The following is an 8,914-nucleotide window of genomic DNA, read 5'->3' on the forward strand; positions in this document are numbered from 1 at the left end:
AAATGTAGAAGATAGAGTTGCTGGCCTAGAAAAATCTACCATGAAGACTGAGAAAGTTGTCAAAAAAATGAGAATGATATATGAGAAATACTAGATACCATCAAATATTCAAACATCCAGATAATTGGTACCCCAGAAGGTGAAGAAGCTTATAAGGACATTGATAATCTATTCCATAAAATCCTGCAAGAAAAACTTTCCAAACCTAGAGAGGTATTCAAAGATCCAGTACCAAGAAATACAAAGGACCCCAAATAGAATCAACCCAAGAAGATCTTCTCCAAGACACATTATAGCCAGATTGAGCAAGACCACAGACAAAAACAAGATACTAAGATTGGCAAGAGAGAAATGTCAAGTTACCTACAAAAGATATCCCATTAGGCTAATAATGGATCTCTCATCAGAAACACTGTGAGTAAGGAAACAATGGGAAAAGGGAAAAGTAATTTCAACCAAGAATACTGTACCCAGCAAGATTATCCTTCATATGGGAAGAAAAGACAAAGACATTCTCAGACAAAGCCTGAAAGAATTTACCAACTAACAGTCCCTTCAGAACTTCTTGGAGAGCTAGTCTGGCATTGGTAAATTTTTTCGAGGGAGGTTTTGACTTCCTGTATTATAGCCCTCTTCTCTAACAGATATATTTGATGCTTTTTTACAGTGTATATGTCCTCTTTCAGAACTTGCAAGAATTTCCTCACCTCCTGGAACTCGTCAGCTCCTTTATCCTGCCTCTTTGCAGAAGAGTTCACTGTCTCTCTTCTCTTTCATCTCTGTTAGCTTTGTCACTATGAATATTCTAAATTTTTTCTGACATTTTCATGAATTCCATTGTATTGTCTCAGGATGAATAAGAGTTATTCTTTTCCTTTGGAGTAGAAGTATTTTCTTGCTTCTATGATTTGAGCCCCAGATCTAGCAGCTTGAAAATCACACCAAGTGCATATGTGTGCATGCCCAAAATCTGGAAGGGGGAATGGAAGAGAATGGGAAATGGCCATCCCTGCTGGGGTGTGATATCTCACTTTCACTCTCTCTGTCTCTGTCTCTCTCCATTGAGTACATGTGCCTTATGTGAAAAACATTTTAAGAGAAATTTTTGCTATAGAATGTGCACATTTTCCAGAAAGACAAAGAGAGACTGAGAGACAGAAAGTGAAAAATCACACCCAAAGGAGGTTGGCCACACCAAAATTCCTTCTCTTCCATTCTCCTCCTGGTTTCCTGGGCATACACACACGTACCCAGCATGAGTTTCAAGTCACCGGGTCTGGGACTTGAACTGCGGCCAACAAAATGGGAATCCAGTGACTTAACTGTTACACTATCTGCTGGTCCCAAGGAAAATACTTTTAAAAAAATAGAAAGTGTTAGTTCTTCAACATTTTTCTCTTTTTTTTGTTTCTGATTTTTTTTTACATTTTTATTTCATTTTCTTTTATACATTAAATCACATTATTTAGCTTACAAAGTGAATTATTTCAACAGGTGAACATTTCTCCCTAGTCCAGTTGATAAAACTATAAAATATCTTCAACAGATAATACCACATTTTTTTTAATGCTTTGCCTCCCTATTTTTCTTTTAAGTGTCTTTCCTTAGACCCTACTCTTTCACACACACTCTGTCTGGTATTTAAATCCATATACTGTGTTTGTATATCCTTTAGTCAATCAGTTTCAGTCATAGAGTGTGGACATTCGGGATATATTAAGTGGGGACATACAATGTCTCTCCTTCATAGACTGGCTTGTTTCACTCAGCAGTAAATCTTCCATATTCTTCCACTTTCTGTCAAAAGCCAGGGTATTGTTGTTTTTTATGGCTAAATAATATTTCATTGAGTATATGTGCCACAGTTTTTCTATCCATTCATCTATTTGTGGGCATTTGTGTTTGTTCCATGCCTTATGTTTGTTCCATGACTTAGCGTTGTGAATAGTGCCGCAATAAACATCGATGTGCAAGCACTTTTCCGATTAAGTATTCTTCTGTCTATTGGGTAGATACCAAGGAGGGGGATTGCTGGATCATATGGTAGTTCTATTTGTAGATTTTTGAGAAGTCTTCAAATTGTTCTTTACAGTGGCTAGACCAATTTACATTCACAGTATAAGAGAGCAGTATAAGAGAGTTCCCCTTTCACCACATCCCCACCAACATTTATCAATTTTTTTTTTGAGAGGTTTATGCTCTAGGGTTCATACGCTTGCCAGAAAGACAGAGAGAGGTCACTCCCCATGGGAATGGTCACGCCACAACCCATTCTCCTCCATTCTCCTCTGGGGATCTTGGGCACACACACACACCACCTGGTGTGAATTTAAGCCACTGAATCCAGGACTTGAACCACAGTCGACTACATGGGAGTCCAGCGACATAGCTATTAGGCCAGCTGCTAGTTCCCCAATGGATGTCTTTTATTTCTTTTTCTTTACTAATAATCTTCCAGTACTGTATTGAATAGAAGTGATAAGAGCAGACATCCTGATATTAAAGGAAAAGTTTTCAATCTTTTGTCATTAAGTATAATATCCTGACTAATCTCTTTTTAGTTATAGGTTTATTCTGATTTTCTATGTCTTCATCATTTAATCTTGGTTGGTTTTGCATTTATGGAAATTTATCTATTTCATCTATAAGTTACCTAACTTGTGGGGTACAATTATTAATAGTATTCTAATTATTTAAGTTCCATAGAGTACTTAGTATTGACTCACTGTCACTTCTAATTTTAGTGATCTGAATCTTATCTCTTTTTTCTTTAGCCTATCTAAGTAAAGACTTGTCAATTTTGTTAATCTTTTCATAAGGCCAAATTTCAGTTTCTTCCATTTTCTCTATTGTTTTTCTAATCTCAGATTCATTTTTTCTGATCTCATCTTTATTATTTCCTTCCTTCTGCTAGTATAGAGGGGATTTTTGTTGTTGCTCCTTAAATTATATAGTTAAGTTTTTAATTTGAAATCTTTTCTTTTTTTGTTTTGTTTTTGGTTTTGTAAAGTTTTGTCAAAGGGGATTGCATTCACCAGAGACAAAGAGAGGGGAAGTGAGAAATCATCCCCAAGTGGGCATGCCCACACCACAGTCTCTTCTCTTCTATTCTGCTCCTGGAATTTTAGGATGCACACACACACACACACACACACACACACACACACACACACACACACCTGGCATGATTTTCTTTTTCTTTTTTTAAATTTTATTTTAATTTATTTTTATATATTCAATCATTATACATCACTTTGGCTATTTAGTGAATTTACACAAGATGAATACACTTCACACCAGTCCAGTTCAGGGTACTATACACATTATCATCAACAGATAATAATCCATTTCTGGGTCCCATAAATGTCTTGCTTCTCTATTTTTCTCCCTCAATTCTTTCCTCATATCTCCCTCTTCTCCTATCCTCCTACACATCTTCAGTAGGAACAACATCATCATCATCAAATAGTTTTTCATCATTTTTTCCAGATTATAATTATTCTCATTTCTTAAAACATTCAATCACTATATACCACTTTGCTTATAAAAAGAATTTACCCAATATGAAATACTTCTCAGACCAGTACAATTGAAAATACTAGACATGTTATCAACAGGTAATAAACGATTTCTGTCTCCCACTAATGTCATGCCTATTTCTTCTCTTACTATACTTCTCTATACTCTTCTCTTCTCCAGCCCTGTTCCACACTGTCTTATATTCCCTCCAATATTTTGATCTCTACCATAAAGTGTGGATAGTTGGTATATATTAAGTGGATACATACAATATATTTCTTTCATATTCTGGCTTGCTTCACTGAACAATAGATCAATATTTGACCACTTTCTATCAAATGCCAGAGTCTTACTGTTTTTCCGTAGAGTATATGTGCCACACTTTTTCAGTCCATTCATCATTTTGTGGACATTTGGGTTGGTTCCATGTCTTAGTGATCATGAATATTGCTGCAATAAATATTAATGTGCAAGCGCTTTTCTGACTGAGAATTCTCCTGTCCTTTGGATAGATATCCAGAAGTGGGACTGCTGGATCAAATGGTAGTCCTATTTGTATATCTTTGAGGAAACTCCATCTTGTTTTCCACAGTGGATGAACCAGTTTACATTACCACCAACAGTGTGGGAGAGTTTCCCTTTCACCACATCCCTGCCAACCCTTGTCAGTTTTTATATTTTTAATCTTTGCCATTCTGATAGGGGTAAGGTGGTATCTCATTATGGTTTTAATCTGCATCTTCTTTATGATGAGGGATGTTGAGTATATTCTTATGTGATTTTTGGCTGATAGTATATTTTCATTAGAGAGGTTTTTGTTCAGCTAATTTTTCCATCTTTTAATTGGATTAATTATTTCTTTTTTCTTTTTTTGAAGAGGTTTTTGCAGGACACATGCACTTGCCAGAAAGACAGAGAGAGACAGAGAGACAGAAAGCGAGAAATCACCCCCCAGTGGAGATGGCCACACTACAATTCCTTCTCCTCCCTTCTCCTCTTGGGATCTTGGGCACACATGCAAACATGCCTAACGTGAATTTAAGCCACCGGGTCTGGGACTCAAACTGTGGTCAACTACATGGGAGTTCAGCGACATAGCCATTAAGCTAACTGCTGGTCCCTGGGTTAATTATTTTTTATTTTAGTAAGCTGCTCTAGTTCCCTGTGTATTCTAGTTATCAGTCTCTTGTCTGAGGCATATTTTACAAAAGTATTCTCCCATTCTGAGGGTTGTCGGTTGACACTTGTTACTGTGTCATTTACTGTGCAGAAACTTCTTAGTCTGATGTAGTGCCACTTGTCTATTTTAGGGATTATTGCCTGTGCTTTGGGAGTCTTATTTAAGAAGTCCAGAGTTTCCCCAGTATTTTCCACCAGGAGTTTTATAATTTGAAGTCTTAGGTTCAGAACTTTGATCCATATTGCATTGACTTTTGTTAATTGTGAAAGATGGAGATTCGGTTTTATCTTTATGCAGGTGGATACCCAGTTTTTCCAGTACCATTTACTAAAGAGATTTTCCTTTTCCCAGTGGATTGACTGGTATCTTTTGTCAAAAATCAGTTGGCTGTAAGCTTTGATGTTTATTTCTGGGGTCTCTATTCTATTCCATTGGTCCTCATGTTTGTTTTTATGCCAATATCATGATGTTTTGATTATCAAAGCTTTATAGTATATCTTGGGCTCAGGGAGTGATATGCCACCAACTCCACTCTTCTTGTGTAAGGTTTCTTTGGCAATATGTGGTCGTTTATGATTCCAGAAAAATGTTATGATTGTTTTTTCTAGATATGTAAAGAATATCTCTGGTATTTTTATTGGAATTGCACTAAATATGTAGGTGAATTGAAATAGAATTGCCATTTTGGTTATGTTAATTCTTCTAATCCAGGAACATGAGATGTCCTTCCACTTTTTTTGTCCTTTTTTTTTTCATTCTTTTTTTTTTGGAGAGGTTTTTGCTATAGGGCTCATGCGTGCGCCAGACAGACAGAGAGAGATAGAGAGACAGAAAGTGAGAAATCACCCCCCAGGGTGGATGGCCACGCCACAATCCCTTCTCCTCCATTTTCCTCTCGGGATCTTGGGCACACACGCACACGTGCCTGGCATGGGTTTTAAGCCACCGGGTCCAGGACTCGAACCGTGGTCGACTACGTGGGAATCCAGCGACATAGCCTTTATGCTAACTGCTGGTCCCCTTTTATGTCCTTTTTAATATATTTTTAAAGATTTTCATTTGTAAAGGTCTCTGACTTCCTTAGTTAGGGTTATCCCTAAGTATCTTATATATTTTGTGGCTATGGTAAAAGTGCTTCCTTTTTTCAGCTCTACTTCATTCAACTTGTTCTTCAGAAATAGAAATGCTATAGGTTTCTTGGTGTTGATTTTATATCCTGCCACTTTACTGTATTCATTTATTAGTTTGAGAAGTTTTTCATGAAAACCTTTGGGTATTCTAAGTATACCATCATATAATCTGCAAATAAAGATATTTTCTACTCTTCTTTGCCTATTTGAATGCCTTTTATCTTGTTCTCTTTTCTGATTGCATTAGCTAAGATAGCACTATATTAAAAAGCAGTGGAGAAAGGGGGAAGCTTTGTCTAGTACCAGTTTTTAGTGGAAAAGCTTTTTAGCTTTTCCACATTCAGTATAATGTTAGCTATAGGTTTTTCATATATGACTTTTATTGTGTTGAGGAATAATTCTTCTATGCCAATCTTACTGAGAATCTTAATGATGAAAAGATATTGTATTTTATCAAATGCTTTCTTTGCTTCAATTGAAATGATCATATTTTTTTAATCTTTCTTTCTGTTAATATGGTGTATTATATTTATAGTCTCATGTATGTTGAACCACTCTGCATTCCTGGAATGAAGCCTACCTGGTTGTGATGAAAAATCTTTGTTATATGTTGTTGGATACAATTTGCAAGTATCTTGTGGAGAATTTTTGCGTCCACATTCATCAGTGATATTGGTCTGTATTTTTCCTTTTTTGTCAGGTCCTTATCTGTTCTGGGAATGAGGATGATGGAGACTTCATAAAATGAATTTGGAAGGTCTTCTTCCTTTAGAATCTTTAGAAATTATTTAAGTAGGATAGGGGTTAACTCTTCTCTAAGAGTTTTGTAGAATTCAGAAATGAAGCCATCTGGACCTGGGCTTTTCTTTGTTGGGAGGTTATTTATTACTGATTCAATCTCCTGGCTTGTTATGGGACTATTCAGGTTTTCTATGTCCTCCTGATTTAATCTTGGGAGATAACATGCATCCAGAAATTTGTTCATCTCCTCCATGTTTTCTTGTTTGTTGGCATATAGTTGCTTATAGCATCCTCTAATAATATTTTGTATTTCTATTATGTCTTTTGTAATGTTGACTGTTTCATCATGTATTTGATTTATCTGGTTTCTGTCTTCTTATCAGTCTAACCAATGGTGTGTCAATCTTGTTAATCTTTTCAAAAAACCAGTTATTGCTTTCATTTTTTTCTTTATGATTCACTTATTTTGTATTTCATTTGTTTCTGCTTGAATCTTTATTTCTTTTTTCCTGAGATTTTATTTTGTTGTTGTTTTTCCAATTCCCTGAGGCATGATGTTAGGTTATCTATTTGCCACCTTCCATCTTTTTCTTTAACTTTTTTTTTGAGTTTTTTTCCCTATAGGTTGTGTGTGCTTGCCAGAAAGACAGAGATAGATAGAGAGATAGAAAGCAAGAAATCAGCCTCTTGGGGGGTAGGCCACACTGCAATCCCTTCTCCTTTCTCCTCTCAGGATCTTGGGCATGCATGCACAGGCACCTGGCATAATTTTAAGCCACCGTGTCCGTGACTTGAACCATGATCAACTACATGGGAATCCAGCGACATAGCCATTACACCAATTGCTGGTCCCCCATCTTTTTCTTATGTGCACTAATTGCTATCAATTTCCCTTTTATGATTGCTTTTTCCATGTCCCTGAGGACATGGGTTATAGAAGTTCCATAGATTACGGAAACTTGTGTACTCATCATTTGTTTCCATAACTTTTTTGATTTCAGACTTAATTTCTCCAGTAATTAAGAAGTCATTCAGAAGTAGGTTGTTCAGTTTCCATGTGTTTGTATTTTCCAGGGTATTTCTTGAAATTAATGAGTTTAATTCCATCATGGTCAGAGAAGATGCTGGATATAGATTCTATTCCTTTGAATCTGTAAAAGCTTGATTTGTGTCCTATCATATGGTCAATCATTGAAAAGGTTCCATGCTGGGGTGAGAAAAATGTATATTTTGTCATCTTAGGGTGGAAAGTTCTATGGATATCTATCAGGCACATTTGATTTTAGTATCATTTAGGTCCTGTACTCTCTATTTTTTTTTTGTGTGTGTAGAATATCTCTCTAAAAGAGATAATGGGGTGTTGAGATCCCCAACAATTATAATGTTGCTCCCTATCTCTCCTTTTAGCTGTAGCAGTCTTTCCTTCATATATTTAGTTTGTTCTGAGTTGGGTGCATAGATATTAATAAGCATTATGTCTTCTTGGTGAACTAACCCATTAACTATTATGTAATGTCCTTCTTTGTATCTTCTTTAATTCTTAGTCTTGAAGCCTATATTGTCTGAAATCAATATCACAACTCCAAACACTTTTTGATGTCCTTTTCATGGAATATCTTTTTTCAGTCCTTCACTTTTAGTCTACGTATGTCTTTATCCATAAAGTGTGTTTCTTGTAGGCCACAGATAAAGGTTTCTGTTTTTTATACATTTGACCAGTCTATGTCTCTTGATTGGAGAATTCAATCCATTAACATTCAATGTTATTATCGATATTTTTGGACCTATTCCTATCATTATGTGAGCCATTTCCTTGTGTGTGTGTGTGTTTTCTTTCTTTTTTCCCCTCTTATTACTGTCCATTTGACTTTTTAGTTTTCCTGGTATAGCACTCCCTTCAGAACCTCTTGAAGAGCTGGTCTGGAGTTGGTAAATTCTTTCAGGGTTTGTTTATCTGAGAATGTTTTTATCTTTTTTTCCCCATATGAAAGATAATCTTGCCAGGTATAGTATTCTTGGTTGAAATTGTCTTGCATTCAACATTTTGACTATATTTCCCCATTCTTTCCCTGCCTTCATTGTTTTTGATGATAAGTCTGATGTTAGCTTGATGGGGTGACCTTTGTAAGTAACTTGACATTTCCTCTTTCCAATTTTACTATCTTGTGTTTGTCTGTTGTTTTTGCCAATCTGGCTATGATGTGCCTTGGAGAGGATCTTCTTGCATTGATTCTATTTGGGGTCCTGTGTGTTTCTTGGGTCTGGATAATTGAATGCCTTCCTAGGTTTGGAAAGTTTGTTTCCAGTATTTCATGAAATAAGTTATCAATGCCCTTATTATTTT

This window comes from Tupaia chinensis, unplaced genomic scaffold, assembly GCF_000334495.1.
Source record: "Tupaia chinensis unplaced genomic scaffold, TupChi_1.0 Scaffold143639_1, whole genome shotgun sequence".
NCBI classification, from domain to species: domain Eukaryota; kingdom Metazoa; phylum Chordata; class Mammalia; order Scandentia; family Tupaiidae; genus Tupaia; species Tupaia belangeri.